Genomic DNA, 20,550 nt, shown 5'->3' with positions numbered 1-20,550 from the left:
ACACAGAGCTTTGCAAAGGCACCAGTGATGTGATAATATTGGGAAATATCATGACTGGGCCCCCAGATGTGAATTCTTAGGGATATAGCTCCGGGTTTTTATGTGTCTCAGAAAATGAGGCTCTAATTTCACTGGCATACTCTCTGATGCAATGTTAAGATGCTTAAGAAAATAGCATGGGATGATTAACTACCAAATTCAACTCTGATCATCCTAACAAGGTTCTTAGTAGACTTTTCAAGCTTTACACATTACAGAGCCAATCATTTATAACCTACATTAATGGGGCTAGGGGAGAATATCCTCTTTTCCTTCTGCTAAAGATATGCTTGAAGTGGGGATTTTATTTAATATATTCCCAGAAATACACCACTTCCTTCACATGTCTCAGGCTGGAAATGACTGCTGCTGAGTTTCCTCAATTTACTTGAAAGGGACAGTGGCATATGAGAGAGAGACTTACACGACAGTGCTAAGAAAGGCATTGCAAACTTGCTCAGGAAAAGCTACTCTTGTGTGCTCTTCTGTGCTGGATAGGAACACATCCACTTTCCACATCCACATCCTGCTATGAATAGGGACACATTCACTTTCCTCTGCTACTCACTCAGAGTTACACAGTGCTCATGGCCTGCCTCCTGGTAAAAGGGGAAGAAGCATTTATGTTTACAGCCTAAAAAAAATATCAACAAAGTGGAGCGTGGAGGTGATTGGGTTTCTACACCTTCCACAGAATCAACTAATGCATGTGAAGCTAACCCAAGAACAGTAGAAGAGTGGTGAGGTAAGAACAAAACTAAAAAACTAAACCCTTGTCAACCCACCTTTTTTTTACCTGAAATTAAATTATATAGGAAAGATACCAAATCTAAAATGAGAAAGACATATTTAGAGATAAAATTTAAAAGTTAAAGTGTGCTCTTCGTGTACTTAGCTGCCAAGATAATTCTCAGAATGCTGGGCTTCCACTGTGATATTTGTAAGTAATAATGACAATGAAAGTGCTCAAGAGTGCCATCTCCTAGAAGATTAAGTATAGCTACAAGAAAAAGCACAAATCTTGAACTCCAGTTTTGAGAAGGCCAAAAGCCCCCAGTTTGCCCTGGAGCATAGAAGACCCATGAGAATGAAATTGAGCTCTGACAGTTGTTGGTCAAATCTCAACAGCATCAGAAACCACATGAAAAATATGTTCCACTCTGCTCGGGCAAACCTTAGGAGCAATGTGATAACCCACAATACTTCAGCCCTTTTAATCTTCCACCACACTTGTGAAAGGCCCTCAGACAACGTGTCTCCTCCAGGCTCCCACACAGCACATGGGCTAGTAACTTTAATACCAGCCTGATTTCTCCAAGGCTGCTGATAGGCTGATGCCTTTCCCAAACACCAAGTTCCAAACTCATGAACTGTAATTACCAACACTGCAGATGCATCCAGATTAAGGAATCAAGTTACAGGACAGGTTTCACTTTGGACTATCTCTTCTGGTTATCATAAACACAATTTGGTTTCATCTGAAGGCAATGCAGTTTGCATACTCCAAAACTGCTCCACAACATGAAATAGAACACAGGAAGTGGAACTTACTCCACAAGTGGAGAATGTATCTGCAAAGCACAATCTTTATCTCAAAACAAAAATGCTACTGGGAACGCCTTGAATCCCCTCCCACTTCTCAGGGTGCAGCACAGCCCTCAACCTCAAAACCAGATGAGAGTTTAAGTATACTACACTTCAGTAGGTGCTATAATTCTGGTGGTACAAGCACGTGTGTAAAAACAGAAACCTGCTTTTTCTTTCCCTTCCAAGACTTGAACTCAAATATAGACCACACCTCACTTAATCAAGACTCAGAAAATCACCACTGATGAGAAACTGAGGAGGGTCACAGCTCCCTCTTGCTAACACCACATACTGTGTTTTCACAGAGCATCCACACATGCCTTATTCATGCAGGTAAGCGGGAGGGAGGGAGACCACTCTCACAATCCTGTCACTGAAAGTGCCAGTTTGACAGTCTGGGCCATGACTCCAGCCACTGAAAAGGGGAAGTATGGTTTGAGGCTCTCCTAGACCCTACAGACACAGGAACGCTGCAGGGCAGAGCTTCACAAACACTCTACCAGGAGTCCCAGGAGCTGCCTCTTGGTTTCCTGCTTTGACCACAGCTCAACTGTGCCTGCATCTCTTTGGTCAACAAGCAATTAGGAAGGAGCCTTTCTTCCTCTATGACCTTCTCAGTGTGAACTCCACAGGCTCTTTTCCAACTACACTGTAAGACACAAAGCAAAAGAGAAAAAATTCCATGTATCCTGCATGGAAAAAGAAGACAAAAGACTATTTTGGGTTACAATGGCCTGACATTTCAAAGTGATGGATCTACGGTCTGTGTAAGGAGTCAGCCTAGAAATTTGCAGCCCACGTTACAGCACTCCAAAGCTATTCCCGTGGATTTGCCAATGATGGTATTGTGTCTGCCTGCTTGGCACTCCTAGACTATTCCAGAATTTCCCCCAGTGCTGACTGGACACATTCTTCACCATGCTAAGGAGAGGGTGACCTATTGCTTCGGGCTGGGGGTAAATGCAGATAATTGCTATTGAGAAGCAAACCCACAATATTTCTCCATGTTTCTGGCTCATGGTGGAACAGTTCGACCCTGCTCTTCCACCCATCAGACCAGAACAGTGATGCCAGGTCAGTTCAGCTGTGCACTGTCTGGTATTTATAAGGAATTTGACATTTATGTTCTGATTTAGAAAAGCATAGAGCTCAATCTGTTCAAGAACTGGCTTTATCTGATATGAATTGCCCTTCTGCCCAGTTGGCTTCAGTGCATGCCACACAGCACTGGTGCTTGTCTTGGTGTGAGTGACTCTGTTCAGCAGCAGCAAAGGGAGCCCCAAGCCCCATTCCTAAAACTGCCTTGGCTTTTCCCCTCTCAGGAATATGCACAGGGACTTCTCAGAACAATGGCAGCTTTTCTGTTCACAAACAGTTCAGAAAACCACCAGACTTCAAAACATTAACAGCAATCCTGCCTTCCAAAATATAACTTCAATAGATTTTGTCCCCCTTAGATTCATCCTGATTTATGCAATTACAGGGTGTGTCTGTACTCACAGCTCTCCAGTGTGCAAGTGAGACACTCAGGAAAAGCTTGGTTTCAATTATATGTAAGCAGTGGGGTATTCCCTCTGAAAAATCCTACTGTTTGACAATGGTATTTTACTCCTGACCAAATACAGCCCTTCAGGTTTTCCAGTGCCTTTGGGACATACTAATTAAGCTTACAGTGCCTCAGTGACAGAAGAGAGTATCACCACAAACATGCAAGGAAAAACAGCCCAAGATTGAGAAAAAATGGTAAATTACTTATGGGTAAGTTAGAAAAGAGTCACGTGGTAACAACTTTCCCCAGATGGATCAGCAATAAGGAAAGAAGTTACTGGGAGCCATTTCCAAAGGAATTCAGGTCCTCAGTGTTTATTTTGACACTTCACTAGAGGTACTGATGGTGCAAGGACCATCCAGCTTGGTTCTTTCAATGACCAAGCCCTTAATTCTCACAGGTACTGTTAAGGCCCAACAATTGCCTTCCATACACACACTTTGCAGGATAGGAACGTGTAAAGTTCATTATGCCATTTTATTTACTGGAGACTTGTTTGCTCAAGCACAGCAATATAGGTGCATAATGAAGTCAATTCCAAATCCAAGGCCTCACATGTTCATTTATACAGGCAGATAGCCATCTCTGCATGAAGCCAGTGCCATTTATACAAAATTACTACATTAAAGGAAAAAGCTACATATGCAGAAAGTACTGTATTTATATTCCGCTATGAATACACAGCACGAGTACATACTACAATGGGTGTGATTACATATCAGCAAGGTCAATGAAATGAGATAAAGGGGCATCTTGCTTGGCATCACAGATCCCATGTGCTACAAACTGCAGTCTATCATGGAACCAATAGCATCATTTTTCAGAGACTAAAATGAAATGTCAATCTCTGGATAGCCTATAGAACATATCCACTAACAATGAATGGGTGGAGAGGTGGGCAGGGGGACGCAAACACACACATATAACCCACATATGAACTGAACTGAAAATGATGTCACAGATATTGAACAAAATGTTTACAAGATTGTGCCTGGTTAAATAAACAGAAGGCAGAAACAGAAAGGAAAATGACCTTGTTCTGCACAATAGAGGGATTAACATGGGTGAACCAGATACCCCAAATTACCAGCTACTAGAACTGTATTGCAAATGTAGCTCAACATGCAATATATTAAATCCTGACTCAGTCCTGTTTGCAACATAAGAAAACACAGACAAAATCATGTCAGTCACCTTCCTGAATCTGTCTTCCACCTGCTAAAAATGTAGCAGCATACTGAACAGAAGCTCCAAGTGGTATAAATCAGTTCAGCTCTGTTGACACCATGGATGGCAAAGGATAACGTATCTTTGCAGTAGTTGTTCTCCTGCAAAATCAAGTGCACACAGTGCTTGATCTCCCCTGGCAGTCTGCATGCAAAGGCATGAATATGGACATACTCACTCTGAGGCAAGCTTCACAAACTCACTGTGTTACACCCCTGAGTTGTGGAACAATTCATATAAGGGGGCCTTAATTCTGCCACTGTCCATCTCTGGTCATCAAAAAGAGAAGATTACATGGATGACACAGTGGGAAAAGCTCTGCTTCAATTTTTTCAAGAGATGTTTTCTTCTAAGGAGCTCTAATCCGCAAGACTGTCACTTTCACTCTTCAAACGGAGCTCAAATTCCTGACCTTGGCACAGCATCACAGAGGACTTGTTTTTATTCACACGGATTAACTGTCACTGAACAACTCACCCAGGATAATTGGCACAACCACTCCTCTTCTTCAAAGCTACCACTTCCTCACCTATTTTATCTTCTTCCTCCAAAGAGTACACAGCACACAATACTATAACACCCTAACAGTGACTATAATTACACCACACCAATTGGCAAGAGCATTATCCTGAATAAAACCTGCCAATGACAGCCAGAGAAGGAAGGCACAGCATGGAGCTGTATAAAAAGCACCTTTGAGTGTCTTGTTCCAAGCACCAGGTGCATTTTATGCATATGGCTACAAATTCTGCCTGCCCCTAGGAACGGAGCAGCACAGGAGCACACGCAGCTCTTGCCTCCAGGTTACAAGTAAGTGTGTCAGTCCTGACCTCTTCCTATGGACAAACCTATATCCATTGTTCTAATCTGCATGTATCCACACAGCTCACATGCCAGTGAGGAGGCCTATGACCTTGTTGGCTGCCACAATCCATGGCATTATCTTGGAATTAAGTCCAATATAATTTATCCTGCACTCAAATACCTTCCTCTGGCACTAACTGGGAGTGCAAATAAGGATACTAAAGAGATATTGGCTTTATTGTGTGTTTCAACTAGGGCTGCCAGGATTTCACACTCTGTAATCAATTTCACAGTATTTTTTTTCCTGTTAAACCTCAGGGGACTGCTTTGAAAAAGTGTTTGTTTGTGAGTAAAACCTGAAAAAAGTCCAACTTTTTCTAGTTGGAGAAAAAAAACTTGGACTTGTGTGTGAAACATAAGCTAGAACTTAAAATTTTTAACAGTAAAGAAGGCTTCTTAACCTCCCTCCTTAAAGTTCCTATTTTTAAACTGAGCTTGACAATTTCTAACATCCTCGAGATCTCCAAGACTGACGAAATTTTCCTGGATCTTTAATATGATCACTAACAAATGGATAAGCAAGGTACTTTTTGAGAAGGATAGTCACAGCTATTTTGACTATACCCACACACTAGAGCTTTAATTTTGAACACCTATTCAATATGCAATCTATCTCTCTCAAGCCTTGAATTGGTCTCTGCCTCATTTAAATTTGGGGAAAAAAAGAGCTGGAAGAACAGCTAGCAGCCCCAAAATAGGGCACTAGTTTGCCCACTCTCGCATCAGCAATTTTTAAAGGTATGCAGTTCAATGCCCCACTGAACTGCACATCCCTCCAGCTCACTCAGTGCACTCACTCCTCTTCCCTTACATCCAGCAATCATGGGGCCTCTCAGGGTGTTTCTCAGATTATGAAACACAAAGAAGATGGACCAGCTTCATCACATCAGCTCAACTAGTCCCTGGATTTCCCTGGAAGCCTCCCTTGATAAATCCCAGCCCAGATCAACTCAAACGAAAGTAGATGATACAAGGAAGTTAAATGATGTTATTGTAAAGCACCTTCTTAATTTACAGCACACCTCTGAAGCAGGAAGCAGCAATTAAACACTAGCCTTTGCAGCTATAGCACAGGAGCCTGCATCTACCCTCCAGCCAGCTGGAACTGCTCCCACTTCTGGAGGGCTCTTCACCAGCCACACTCACCCAACAGCGATGCTGCAGCTCTCCATCCAGCTTATTACTGCCCCACACCACCAGCTCTGGGACCTGTCTGAGCAGCACCTTGCCCTGAATGGACAGGATAAGGGCTTTGGGACACTGCTGCAATGCCAAATCTCAACAGTAGCAAAACAGGACAAGCATCTTGTTTCTCTTGAATTGAAGCAGCTGTAAGAGGAAGGCAAGAAGCTCGGGGAAACAAACATCAGTCATCACACAGTAAAATCTTCCCTGACTTCATCCACCAGAGAAAAAAAAAGTAACAGGGCCTGTCCAGGGCCCACAGTCATTTAGATGCCAACCTTATTTATCAACAGTGATTTCTGCTCCTACACCAGCTGTTCAACTCTCTCCTGGGTAACTTGATTGGGAATTTTATACCCTGAATGGGCCATTTCAACCACAGTATATTACTAGCTTCTCACAAATGTTCCTCTCTGCTTGGGGGAAGAATACTCATCCATCAAATACCTTGGTGCCTTCTCTGCTTGCCACTTGCTGCAGCGATTGCTTTGGCACAGCAGCTCTCTGGACAGCAAGCAGGCGTGCTGTTATTTTCCCCTGCGACAGCATTGAAAAAGGAAAGCATATAAATCATAGCAGTCTTGGGGCTGCCTTCATTTATCGAGCAAGGAATGGGATTTGTGTGTGTGTGTGTGTGTGTGTGTCTCTAGTGCTACTTTTTTTTAAATGATGCTGTAGAACTGCTTCCAGTTTTGCTTGCTCCAGAAGGGACAGTGCTGAATACATACCATGCTGGGGGGCTGGGCAAATAAAACTCCATGGAAGAAAATTTTTTCAGCACAAGGTAACTGTGCTCTGGGAGAGTCAGGGAAGGTCCTCTGCCCTGTTTTTACACACATTTTGTGTCATTTTACACTTCTAGAGCAGCTGTTGTGTAGAATAACAGAAAATTCATGAACACCTAGTAAAGGGCATGTCCTGGTTGCATCTGCAAACATGGCAAGTCCCCAGCACTGCATCACACTGTCAGTCCATGAAAGCTGCAAGGCTCAGAGAAACTGCACTACAATGACAGCCCAAATGTGCATGAAGAGAATACATTTATATATTCAAGCCATGAGTACAACCTATGGGCTTGATTTTCTACTTGTTCCCATCATCCACCTGTGTCCATTCCCCAACATCTCCCCCACTGTGATAGGTTGACTTAGGAAGAAGAAACTCAGAAGAGATTTTCCCTAAGGGAATTTCCTCTGTGGGGGTTGTGGCACCTGCAACAGCCAATTAGAGAAAGTTAGTTCGCTCCGTGCACACACATTTTGAGGAAGGTAATCCGGAACTGACCCTCTTTGTCTTCCGGCGGCTGAGCAGGTAACACCAACCCGAGCTTCCCTCTCCCCCATGCCGGGGGGGGGGGAGGCTCGGGAGGCCGCTTGGGCCCCGTTTGCCAACGAGGGGGACCCGATGGCCAGGGGGAGAAAAAGTTGTGTGATAAGACCTTCACAGCTTCCTCCTCCACGGGCCTGCGGCTCTGGCGTGGGGGGAGGCCGACTTTTGCTGCTGCCGGACGGGCCGGGCCTGCCCGGGTGGCCATGAGCAGTGTGGGGCTGCAGCCCAGCCCCAGAAAGGCTGATTGATACCTCAGCTGCCCCCCCAGCACGGCCTGAGCCTGGCCCAACGTTAGTAGTTGTGTTAAACTTTAACTCTTTAGTGCTCAGATAAGATTTGCAAAGCCTCCAGCCTTTCCTTTGAATATGAAAGGGAATAAGAAGATTTCTGAAGTCAGTGATGTAAGAGCTAAGTTTTTAAGATGGAAAGAGAATGAGAAGATGCTGAAATGGCTGAAAATCTTTTTGTGAAATTGTAGGAACGAACTGATGTACTGAATATTCCTATAAACCATGGAAAGAGACATGGGGGGATGGAAATGTTCCATTTAATAGATGATTTGACTAAAGAGCACCTGTGTTGAGAATTTCTGTCCTGAGAAAAGAAGGGGATTTTGGTTTTCTGAAGATAAAGCCTGAGCAGAGAAAAAGGAGACAGAGAGAATCTTTGCGGTCGAAAATTTCATTCTTAAAAGTAATACCCCATGAGACAGACATGGCCCACATCTACAACTTTGGGACGGCTGTAGAGTTGGGAGGAGCGTCACGGTTGCAGGTTCCCGGGCGGATGCAAATCGTGAAAGATAAAACCACAAGAGAACTGGTTTTTTCCTTCTTGTGGGAAAAATCCCTACAACTTCAACAAGAAGAAGCTTCTCTCTCCAGAAGTGCACTGAGAAAGACTAAATTGGGCACTGACCGAAGTATTTGTTATATGTTTGTTTTGTTGTTATGAAGATTGGGAGAGGGAGGGAAGGAGTGATCTAAAAAATCTTATTCTGAAATTTTTTTTTCCTCTCTTTTTGTTTGTGTAGTTAATAAATTTTCTTTTATACTCTCTCAAGTTTTAGGCCTGTCTTGCTCTTTTGCTCCTGGTTCTGTCTCACAACAAGAAAAATAAGTTTATTCAAATTGGCAACTCAAACTCAAGACACCCACCAACATAACATCAGTGGGATTTAGATCAGGACTTCAATGGATATATAGAATCAAAAAGAAAAAAAATCCATTTCAAGCCAAGGAGAGGTTCGATACAATCAATCAGTGTCTTTGAAAGCATTTAGATCACTTCCCCTGGCAAGGACTGCAGCAAATAAAGTGAAGCAATGTGTCTACCTGAGTGGGGTGCCTGAAGCTGCAGGAAGATAGCTGTGGAAATAAAGCAAAGGCTCTGGGCTGCTGCAAGACTAATTAAACCTTGATTTAACTGGGGCTGCAATTTTTAATCTGGATTTTTTTTACTGCTAATGAGGAGATTTGCTGTAGCATTTCTTAATATAATTTTATCCAGCAGCCCCTGGAATGTATTCAGTGTCAATTGGTATCTTTTTCCTGGGACAGACATCTACACTGGCAGCTTCTACCATGACACAACACATCAACTCACATAAAGGAAAAAAATCACCATTAGCTAAAAATATCTGAATGAAAACAAAATAGTGTTTCAAATGCCATGGTATTACCCTGTCTTTCTTTCCTTGGCTCCCTCTTTGTTTTCTATGGCCATGGACATAGCCTCTGACAGCTGCACAAAACTGCCTGATTTCATCTTAGTTTTTAAATAGCAGTGGGAGACATTTCCTTGAATTACATTTATAAAAAAAAGCAATCTGATAAATTTCTTTTGTAAACAATCCTTCCAAAGTCTATGAAGAACTACTGAATATACCAAGAAAAGGCCCAGTAAATGAACTGTGGAAGGAAACAGTGGCAGGCATGACGTACTTTTCCCCCTCACTTTCCAGAAGCTGCTCATTAAGTCCACTTTTACGTGGGGTGGAGACAAGCCACAGAAATTCCCAGGATAACACTGGTGTCTGATTAATGAGAAATGTCACATCAGTCTAACAGACTTGTAAGGGAGATGTGACTGTTGCACGCACACAGGCATCGACATTACACTGTGTGTTTGCCCCAGAGCATCCTGCCCACCTGCTCCCTTCCTGTTCAACTCAAACCTTCCTAAAATTAGGACCATTTCTCCAGTCTTGTTCCAAGTTTCCGCCTTTATCTCTCAGCCTGCCAGTGCTGGTTAAACAAAGAATTTAGGAGCGGAAATGACTGTATTCTGTGAGACACACTCCAGAGAGCAGGAGGACGAGCACACAAACTCAAACAGAGCAGCACCGGATGCTTCCACAAGGGAAACCTCCTGCATCCTTTCTTAGGGTAGAAATGAGCATAGAGAGGAAAGAATGACCTCCAGATGTAAGTCGTCCTAAGACAGTTACTTTTAAGGCAAAGCTCAAGATTTTGTACTTTCTGTGCTAAACACAAACCCTTAGGGGCTTTCTCTGAAGTCTGCTTAGGTACCCTGCACACATCTGCTGGGTGAAAAGGAGCAGCGTGTCTGTTTGATACAAAGCAAGTACAGAAACATACTAAGTTATCCTGCACAACTTTTTAAAACATTTAAATATCAAAGACTAGAAGAGGAGGCATGAATATGATTCCCTATATTCCTTAGGATGGCAGGAAGCTGGGAATGCACCTTTCGCCCCCTCACAGCCAGTGGGTTGCTCCAGCACATTTCAGCATTTTACAAAGCATCAGCCATAGCCAGGACCAACATATATAACACTCTGTAAAAAAGTAAAACCAACCACGTTGCCTAGGAGTGCTTTGGCTGAAGTAATTCAAATGGCAAAACAGCATTTTTTTAAAAAAGAAATCTATTTCAAGTGGATTTGGCTTGCTTCCAATACCAATTAATAGCAATATTGAATTCCTGGGTGGATAAATATGCAGCTTCTGTCTACTGGACTTTCATGTAATGACACTGTAAAAACCTAAAAAACTGATTCTATCTGCCAGAGACTACAAAAGCGGTATCCCCCCAAAAAAGACCTTTCTACACTCCCTTTTTTTGCAAGGATTTACATTTAAATTAATTTTGAATTTTGTAGTAAGAACTGCAGTACACAATTCCTCTGTCCACCATGGCCATATAATTGCTATAATTCAGCTTTTTAGGCATGCATTCTTAGGTATCTACTGAGATGTTTTAGGGAAGGGTAGCAGCAAATACCCTGCTGCAAGAGAAACAAGCCAGCACTCCCCTCTCTCCAAGGCACTTTTGTTCATTTTCTGTAACAAAAATACACCACCTCTGTTGCTTCTTGTGCACACTAGCAAACTACCCTAATTCACAGCACTAACACTCATCAACCTGCCCTCACAAACCTTTTCCCTCTGAGCTCCCTCACAGCCACCCAAGTTCCACATCATGGATGGTGTCCAAGAATCTCCAACTTGACTGCTGATGCTTATTCACTGCCCAACCACTACTGTCATATTTAAGCCAGAGCCTTGCCTCACACAGAGCCATCTCTGTATCAGAAAGCACCTACCTGGGGTTATTAGAAAAAACAGCACTGCAGTTTCAAGCTCAGGCATCTCAGAGACAAAAATCAATAGACAAGTTCGTAGGAAAAGGAAAAAAAAAAAGAGGATACGTTACATTTGACTGAATTACTGTGCTTTAGGCATAACAGAACATTCTTAATAGATGACATGGAAAGCCATTCCTAAAAATGAGGAATATGTAACATTTTGTGAACCCTAGACTATAGAGATTATTTTGACCTTTTAAATCAACTTAATGTCGCATTTTTTAAGTATCAACTTTTCATGACTTCTTTCTGCTACTGTATTTAACATCTAAGGGACACTTCTTTCATGCATCTTCCCCATACCCTGCTTCAGGAAAGGACTAATCATTGGAATAGGGACCAGCAACATAAAAAGAAAGCTGCTTTTTCATTTTTATGCATTTGTACCAGCTGGCAATTCATCATTTACAAAGATGGAGATTGCAGAAATTTTGTCTCAAGGAAACCATGCTCTCTTTAATAATGAGAACAACCAAATGCCATGATTTGTAGGAAGCAACTCTTTTCTTTGACCTTTTTATTACTGGCAAAATGTCAGCAGATTATTGAAGTGCAGAGAGCACAATCTTTGATAAATAACTTTGTGTTGCCACATACCAGACCAAAACGCCCCCTCCTCCCTGTCCAGACACAAACCTTAGCTTTCCAAAACAGCTCTGATTTATAAAGAATTATGGATAACTAACAGAGTCTGAATGCCAAGTGCAATACCGTGGGTGAACAGGGCTTGCTCAATTCCTGGAAGCATAAACAAGGGGGGAAGGAACAAAAAGACCAAGAGCCAGAATGCAGCCTTACTTCTGTCTTTGACAGCTGCAGGATCACTGCTGACACAACACATTCAATCTTCATCCCTACCTGAAATACAGCAGCATGAAAAATTGGAAAGGACTCAGTAAAAAACTGAGGCTGTCTCCAAGTCTTAAATCAACTGCAATGAGACTTAAGATGTTCAACCTACTTAACTAATCCAAGACATTTAAGGAATCACCTGATCATAGCCTGCAATCACTTAGAGGGAAAAGATGTCAGAAAGCTGGAAAAAAGAAGGTAGAAGAATGCCAGATTAGAGAGAAAGCATATATCTTTTGCTGCAAAGAAAAAGAAAACTACCATTTGCACACATTTCTGAAAAGCACAATAAAAAAAACACCACCAAAAATTAAAATGCACTACCTGCCTAAGGAAAACGCCTGGTGCAACCAGAAATCACTACATGTAAGAATCACAGGCTAAAATCCTTGCAGATGCAAAGTCAAATGAGACCAGCAGGAGTGATACAGCTGGCTTTGAAATCCAAGATGCAAAAAAAAGCTACGTTGTCCAGAAAGCAAACTCCAGCCTTCCTACCTGAGCCCACTTTCTCACCAGGTAAGCAGCTCAGGAGATCACAGGCCAAGTGTAGCAGAGCCTTTCTCCAGCTGCCCAAGCCCTGCACCTCGCTGTGCTGCAATTAAGCAGCAGAGCAGCCAGCAATGGGCAGCTCGTGCTGCTTATTAAACATGTCCCAAAACATTGCATTTCTTCTCCACTTAACTTTTGAGGTCCACTTCCAAATCAGACTGAAGAAAATATTGTTTTACTGACTTTGGTAAAATAAACCTTTTTATTATTTCACATGCCGTTTCATTTCCTGGTACTCAAAGCTAAATGGCACAGATATTTACAGTACTGGGAGTCTCATCTGTAGTTCATCTAAGACAGCCTCACTGAGCCAACAGCTCACAGCACAGTAAGACTGCCCATTAAAAACTCTACGAGATAATTCCAGGATTCCTACGGGCACCATATATGTGTGCAGCTCAGCTCATTTTCTACACATTATTAAAAGCTACACTACTTAACTCATAATTTAATTTTGATGTTAAATGAAAGCAAAAGGCATGACAAAAGAATGCTAGTGAATAAAAAAAGAAACAAAAAAGATGTACCTGAAGACTTCCTAGTAGCTTTATCCAGAGAGCAAACAGGCAAACTCTGGCTGAAAGTGGGCCAGCAGAGAATGCCAAATAACCCCAGGAAGAGATCGGATCCTCTCCCTGCTCTCATAACTGTAGGCCAACACAGGAAAATAAATAAAACCCAACCCCAAAACTTACTTTGTTATTTTTTCTGGTGCTTGCACCTCTGTGCCTCTTTCTGCAATCTCCACACAGCAACGGGAGGCCTGTGATGGAAGCAGGAACTAACACTGATCTTCTGATTTCAAAGCCAAATGCCCTAACCACAGAATTATCCTACTTGCCTCAACCTGTCTCAATCCAGAAGAACCAAATTACTGGAGAAGGGAAGGCGGGAGAGAAGGGAAGAAAACAGAAGGTTTATCAGGAATATTTCTGGTCCACCTGGGAGCAAACACTTCTTACATTAGTCCCCCCTAATTGCACTTCAATGAATTTGGAACAATAGTATGAAGTTTACTGCTCAAAATACTCAGCTTTCTGAGAGTTCAAGCAAGGCTGACACAGACCTTCTCTTAAAGCAAGAAAAAGTCCCATATTGCTTAATGCTTTTTAAGCAGGGGCCTGGAAGGCTCAAGAGATTAAATAATTCAGCCTGTGGGCAGGGGTTCACATCCAGCCCAGATCACAAGTGTCAAGTACAATCACACACACTCTTGATAGACTTTGAGAGGTAAGAGCACGGCACGAGTGCAACTCCCAGGAGATAAACGCTTGTATGGGACAATTCCCTGTAGATAACTTGGTAGCAGTCCTAGCAGGAGAGCAAGAGAAGCCAGTGCAGGGAGTACTGAACAGAAGTGGTATCTTGGACCCCAGGGTACAGAGGTGAATAAATGAGGGAACATGCTTTGGTTTTCCCCATAACAGCTTCAACTTCCAAAGACACAATGAAATCCTACCCTGGATAAAACACTTTTACCTGTGTGTTTTAGGGTGTGCTTACAGCAGCTCCACGTTAAAAGTGGCATCAAAGATGGCATTCTCAATTGCATCAAATATGCCAAGACAGTGAGTTGGTGTGTTTTAACATGGGGTACACAGCTCTGCACACCTTATGATTTGCTCAGGCTCTCAAACAAGGGCAATGGGGGGAAGCTGCTGCAGCTTCAACGCGAGAAGAGCAGCAGAGGTGGGTGCTGGTGGATGGCACAGAGAGCTGGGGTGCACCCACTCAACCTGCCTGGGGACTTGAGATGTTGCAACTTGCTCCAGGCAGAAAAGAGCAGCAAACCACGGCTGTCTCTGCAGTGTGGGCAAAGCACGGAGGGAGCAAAGCCTCAGGGGAGTCATGCTACACGGCAGTGCCCTCAGAGCTCCAATGGCTTTTGCTGTGTGTGCCCCTGCCTGCGTAGCTCCAGGCTTGGCTGGAGGCTGCGATCTGGTTCTTCACTCTATTTCCACAGCCATTTTCACTTGGAGTGCCTGCCGATTCCTTTCATAAACTGGTGCATCCCTGAGATTTAAAGGGCAGAAAACTCTTCTAGCAAAACCTGGGAGTCAGTGATAGAGAGGGGAAAATAAATTATTAAGGATCACATTGGGGCAGGTTTTCTTTCTTTCTGTCTTGAGCAAAACTTAAATCACTTCTTCCTTCCCCCATCGTGGCTATGGTAATGATGCACAACTATTCATTATCCTCATCGTAACTAGAAAAGCCTCTTTCAATTTAGCACTTAATATAATTACAGTAAATTAAACAGTGTCTAGAAAAAAGTCTTACCTTTTCAGAGCTATTATCTTACCTCTATGAAATTCTATCAGTTAAAAGTGAAGCTAGCTATTAAACAATAAGGGTTGGTTGCTATTCAGTGAGCAGAAAAGTGAGATGTTCAGTGGAAAATTGTTCAAATTCTAGTTCTAAATTCAATACCACATCTCCAAGGGAAAATGGGAGAATCTCATTAATGGTACTGCAATGTCCCTTTCACATTGCAGAGATAGTACTTGAGCACCAATTCTCTGCTCACTTCCCTTCACCTCAATAGTTTCCCTTTTTTAATGTAAGGAAAAAAAAATCTGCATTTTATAAAATCACAAGGTAAATTATTGCCTTTGTGTTCTTTCAGCAAAAGCTCTCTCTGGCTAGTGATACATCATTAACCTGATTTCTCCAAGAGACATACAGGATAAAAAGCACTTGGCTGCCATGAAGTCGATGGGAAAACACACAGACTTTGAGAGGGTCACGATAAACAAAAGATAAAAGCCATAAATTTCCACACTGCTACTCTGAAAAAAAAAAAAAAAGACAAAGCATCTACAACAGGTACTCAAGAGAAGCATTTGGTAAATGGTCATTCTGTGTTCCCCTAAATAAATCAAAAGCTGGCTTGGTAATAACTGGAGTGATATTAGAAGCATTATTTTTAACATAACATAAGAATACCAGCCATGAGGAATAAAATATTAAGCAGGAAATATCTGTAATATATTGGTTTTCAACAACTGGGAGAACATCAGTAATAATTAGCAGCCAGCACTGGAAATGCTCTCTGCTAACTGTGCATCTTGTGGATAACAGCAAGTCTTATGTTAACACAGTGATGTCAGCTGACAACAGCTTTATGGCAGAGAGCAGCATATTGTGCATTTCTGGGAAAAAGAACCTCTAGTGCTATGGGGATTATTATGGTTAAATAGCTTCTGAGTCACAGTCTGTTGTTGCTCAATGTTTCTCACTTGGTGCCTACCTATCTACCTTTTATTTCCTCATCGGGATGCACCTGTTCAAAGAGAATAAAACTGGCACTGTTGCACCCACTGTCTTAGCTCATTTAGACAAGTTATTCAGTATCTTGGTTACATAATGAGATTATTTTTATTTATATTACAGAACAGCCCAGCAGAATCCAAGACAATACTGCTCTAAATATTGTGTGAATTTCCAGTAAGAGATCTTGACCCCAAAGAACACAATAATCCAGGCAGAGAGAGGAAGAAAAAGGCATGGAAAGCTGATATTGACACACCCTGGCCATGTACCTTCTCGGGGCACTCAGAAATGAGAGACCCTACACTACACTTCTCAGATATACTCATGGCTAGGAGATCCTCCCAGCTTCTCAGCACACCTCACCCTCTTGGAAAAGAAAGCTTTCAGCACCTACGCTGAGGGATTCCACAAGCCAGAACTTGAACACCAGCTTGAGAAAAACTAGAAGCCTGACAGTCTAGGCTTGGTTTAAGCAGCCTCTAGCCTTGTCCACAAGTGGAGCTTTCCAGGTCTACTGCAATGCATAGGTGTATGAATAAATGAGTGCAGGTATTAATAAATGACTGCAGGTGTGCCAAGGTGCCTCCCATGACCTAGAGTCCAGAGAGAAATTCAGGCAGTAACAGCAGTCTGATTACAGGGAACAAAGCCTGGGTGGTTCACCAGTCAAAAAAAACCCAAAACAACCAAACTAAACAGAAAAAAAAACCACCACAGCCCCCAGAAACATGCTCAACAGCCAAGAAATTTGGCCTTGCTTGCATCCACTGAATCTGAATTAAAGCAAAACAGAACAATCTCTTCAATGAGAAAGGTTACAAAGGCAGAGCAAAACAAGGAGGCTGGGACAAATGACAAATGTTAAAATGGAAAGAAGAAAATCTACTATAAATAAAACTGAAAAATACAAACACTGTGTATTTCATATCTAACATGCCTGTATTCTGCTCTAGATTACAGTAACAGAGCTCCAAGGAAGGCAGCTTTAATTACTGCCTTGCCCACTAATGCTGTAATTTGCATGGTGCATTCAATGCTCACTGAAAGCCTTCATCGTCCAAGTAAGGATTTACAAATTTACAAAAAAAAAATACTGCTTAGATCTGAACTGTCTTTGACCCACATATGAAAGAAAAGGTCATGAAATGATCTGCAAACCCAGATTACTTTCCTTAGTAAGGTAAGGGAAAAAATAATTCACTGCACCAGCAACTGTCAGGCTTGCAGCAGTTTGCGAGGTTCTTTTTCAAGGCAACACAGCAGGAAAAGACAGAAAGATTCATCTTATAGAATGGAAATCTCATTATTTGCATCCATGCCAGGAGCTTGCCAGAATAACCACCCTGAAGGAGCATTAATTCCTGTGGCAATTTCACATTGACATTTCAGGAATTTTACAGATGAGCCAGCAACAGCTCCCCAAATGAACTGTGAAATATTGGATAAAGTGTAGAAAAGTCTTGGTCACCTCCTACTACTACATAAAAGTTATTCTCTTCTGATGCTGAAGTCATACCAAAAAGAGAAAGTGCAAAAATATCAAAACAATAACAAAAAAAGAAATTTAAATGTTCTTTTCATTCTGCCAAGATTATTCACAATGATCAACAGTTACCCACACCGTGCAACAAAGCAGAATTCCCTTCCTCTCCTCATTGGGACAAGGCAATTTATTGCTGTGAGGAGAGAATTCCCTGTCATTTTAACCTAAGAAAAGAACAAATAAATTCAACAATGCAGTGCTAGCATAGGCTTTGCACTCTTAAATGGCATCAAACAACACAGGTAACAAAAGCCAAGCTGCCTCTGCAGCACTGAAGATGGGGAGGAACAATGACACTAAAACAGCTGTCTGGAACAAAATACACTGCCATGAAAATTAAAGTGCCTTTCAGAGCAATTCATCATTTTGCCGAGAAAACTGAAGGAGAGCTATCAGGACACTGCTTTTGTGCCTGAAGTGCTGGGATGCAGAGGGACCAAGCTCACATTTAAAGCTTTGCTCTCAACACAGAACGAGACATTTCATCCCTTGATGCATCTCTGCCACATTTGATAGATAAGCAGCAAGTCTGCTTTTATCATGGCCTCTGCTGATCGATTTAGACAGCACACCCTTCAGGACTCTACTACAGTAGCATTCCAGTTTGGGAATACACACAAAATAGCTATTACATTATTCCTTGGGGGTACAATTTCACATTGATTGATTCACTGACAGATTAGATAGGATGAAGCAGGCAAGCCCCATGTTGAGTTTCCCCCATCCTCCCCCCAGAAGGAGAGCTGCACACATGCCAGTTAAGCATTTCTCTTTTGCCTTTAAGTATTTCTCTTTTGCCTTTAGCTGGTTAATTTTTCACTGATGCTATAATCGTGCGAATGGTAGCTGGGTTGCCAAAACACTCAAACTCATACAGCCCTGCAGTGAATTCCCAGTAAGTTGAAGCTTGGCATGGAGTTTAACAAAACATACACAAACACTACTATCAAGAAGACTGCCAGCACGCTAAAGGTATTGATATTGGAACACAGCACAGACCTCACTGACACACTGCAAAACGAATGCCCAGGTATAGAGCTGGCAGTTTATTAAACAAAGACAAGAACTGAGCCTTTTCAATTCAGACTTTGATTTATACACCTATAAATCCTTCAATCTGAAAGGAGCGTAAAGAAAAAATGGCACAATTTTAACTGTAGCTCTACAAACACTGCAGAAAACTGAGACTAAAGAAACAAGGGATATGCCTATGGTTTTTCTGCAGCTTGAAAGAAATTAGAAAACCCACAGGAGCAGCTGGACTATTCTAACCTAAAAAAAACAATTAATCCCCCTTTCACATCACTCTTCTTCTGTGATGGGCAGAAACCATTTACAGGTAACTTACTAGAGCACTGTTAGCTGCTTCCAGTTATACAGAATATTCCTCTTTAGAGCCTTGATCTTTTTGTATTACAGATGCATACACAGTACCTAAAGCCAAATGCAAGCACAACACTCCCATGCCTTGAGTGGAGAGAGAGTATTCCAATAATTAAGAAATGTGTAAACCTGGGCAGGTTGTACACTGCTCCTTAGTCCTCCACAGAGGTTCAGCAGCTACTTATCAAAAGGGTGTTTTCCAGGATGGTCGTCTCCTTCCTCCTTCATTGCATGATCAGGAAGAGCCACAGTGGTGGGGAGGAGCTAGGATGAAGGCAGAACCTGTGATTTAGACACGGCCCTGTACAATTAAATGCACCACAACAACACAGCTCCAAAATGAGGGCTGAGCAGCACCTGGGAGGAGTTTGCTCAGTCTCAAGATGCCTAGTGCTCTAAAACACAGCATAAACACCAGCAGTGACAGTCAGGACCCTGCATAAGGACTGAGCAAGCCCAGACCCACATTGAGACACAGTGTGGCACACTGGCACAGCAGGTCACTGCCATTCCTGCCCAAACCCACGTGTATTTAGCATTTGGATTGTTCCCATTCCCTGAACTGCTTCTTGTGTCTCCTTAACCTTAGTAACCACAGCAGGCATGCACAAACACCTACAATGTGCTTCCAGAGACATCTCATGTTGAGGAGCAGCATTTCTGGATGAGGAAACACTGTGCTATTAATGCTCCAAAGGCAAGGAGGTCAGGAGAAAAAACGCTAAATGCAGCTTTTCCCCCAAATAGGACAGGAGATCAAATAGCACAAATCTGTGCAGTTGCAGAGGGAGGTCTGTGCTTTGCAGCTCAGAAGCAGCAGGGCCCTGCTGACACACTTCATTTTTACCTCTTCAGCCCCAGATCCAGCCACTAAAAGACCTTCAGCACTAGCAGTGCTGACAATCTCACAATTGCCTCCAGCAGATAACATCTCCTTTGAACATGAAGTGGGTCTAACCCAATTCAGATTAGCTTTACTGAAATTTTTATGATCTATGAACATAATAAGAATTAGTCGAGTCTCAGTTTTGCTCTGAGCTCTGAGCATGGCACATTTGATTTCAAATACTGCATGTTAGAGATTATAGAAATGGCCTTTCCCTAGAGATATCCTGGATTCCAAACCACAGCACTGTATCAGATACAGAGCCATTTTTCTCCTGCTCTAGCCAAGAAAGCACCTTGAGAAATATTTAATCCAGCAATGGAAAATGAACCACCTGTACTGTACAAGCCTTCCTCCCACTCACCTGATGAATCAGTGTTGCAATAAAGCACACAAAAATTAAATTAAGCACCATGAAAAGATTAGAGCAGTAAATCCGCCTTTCAGTTACTTTCATGCATCACCATGATTAAATCATTCCTTAGGTTCACACTGTCCACTTCAAAGCGAAATAGGCGGTGGGTAGGACTGTGGCCTGCATTTTCTCTCTTCAGTCAGAGAACTGCCATCTGTACCTCCATCCACAGTGCCACAAACTAACCCCTTGAACTGAATCTGACTCCCTTGCTGCCCCCAGGTCCTTTTGGCCCAGGTATGTCTCCCTCCTTGCC

General features: G+C 42.4%; 1 protein-coding gene across 5 annotated transcripts in view; it reads right to left on the bottom strand.

Moving 5' to 3' along the window:
* Window positions 1-20,550, bottom strand: part of OSBPL5 (oxysterol binding protein like 5) — a 180,874-nt gene that overhangs the window by 120,148 nt on the left and 40,176 nt on the right. The window contains exon 1 of one of the 5 annotated variants that reach the window (XM_088166641.1): window positions 19,123-19,279. The exons of the other annotated variants lie outside the window; for them this stretch is intronic. The gene's annotated coding sequence lies outside the window, so the exon portion shown is untranslated. Of the gene's footprint in view, window positions 1-19,122; window positions 19,280-20,550 lie in introns of those variants that run through there. 5 annotated transcript variants of the gene reach the window in all.

This window comes from Sturnus vulgaris, chromosome 6 (genome assembly GCF_052056855.1).
Source record: "Sturnus vulgaris isolate bStuVul1 chromosome 6, bStuVul1.hap1, whole genome shotgun sequence".
NCBI classification, from domain to species: Eukaryota; Metazoa; Chordata; class Aves; order Passeriformes; family Sturnidae; genus Sturnus; species Sturnus vulgaris.
The sequence above is the reverse complement of the archived record's forward strand: the minus strand, read 5'-3'. Positions and strand labels throughout refer to the sequence as shown.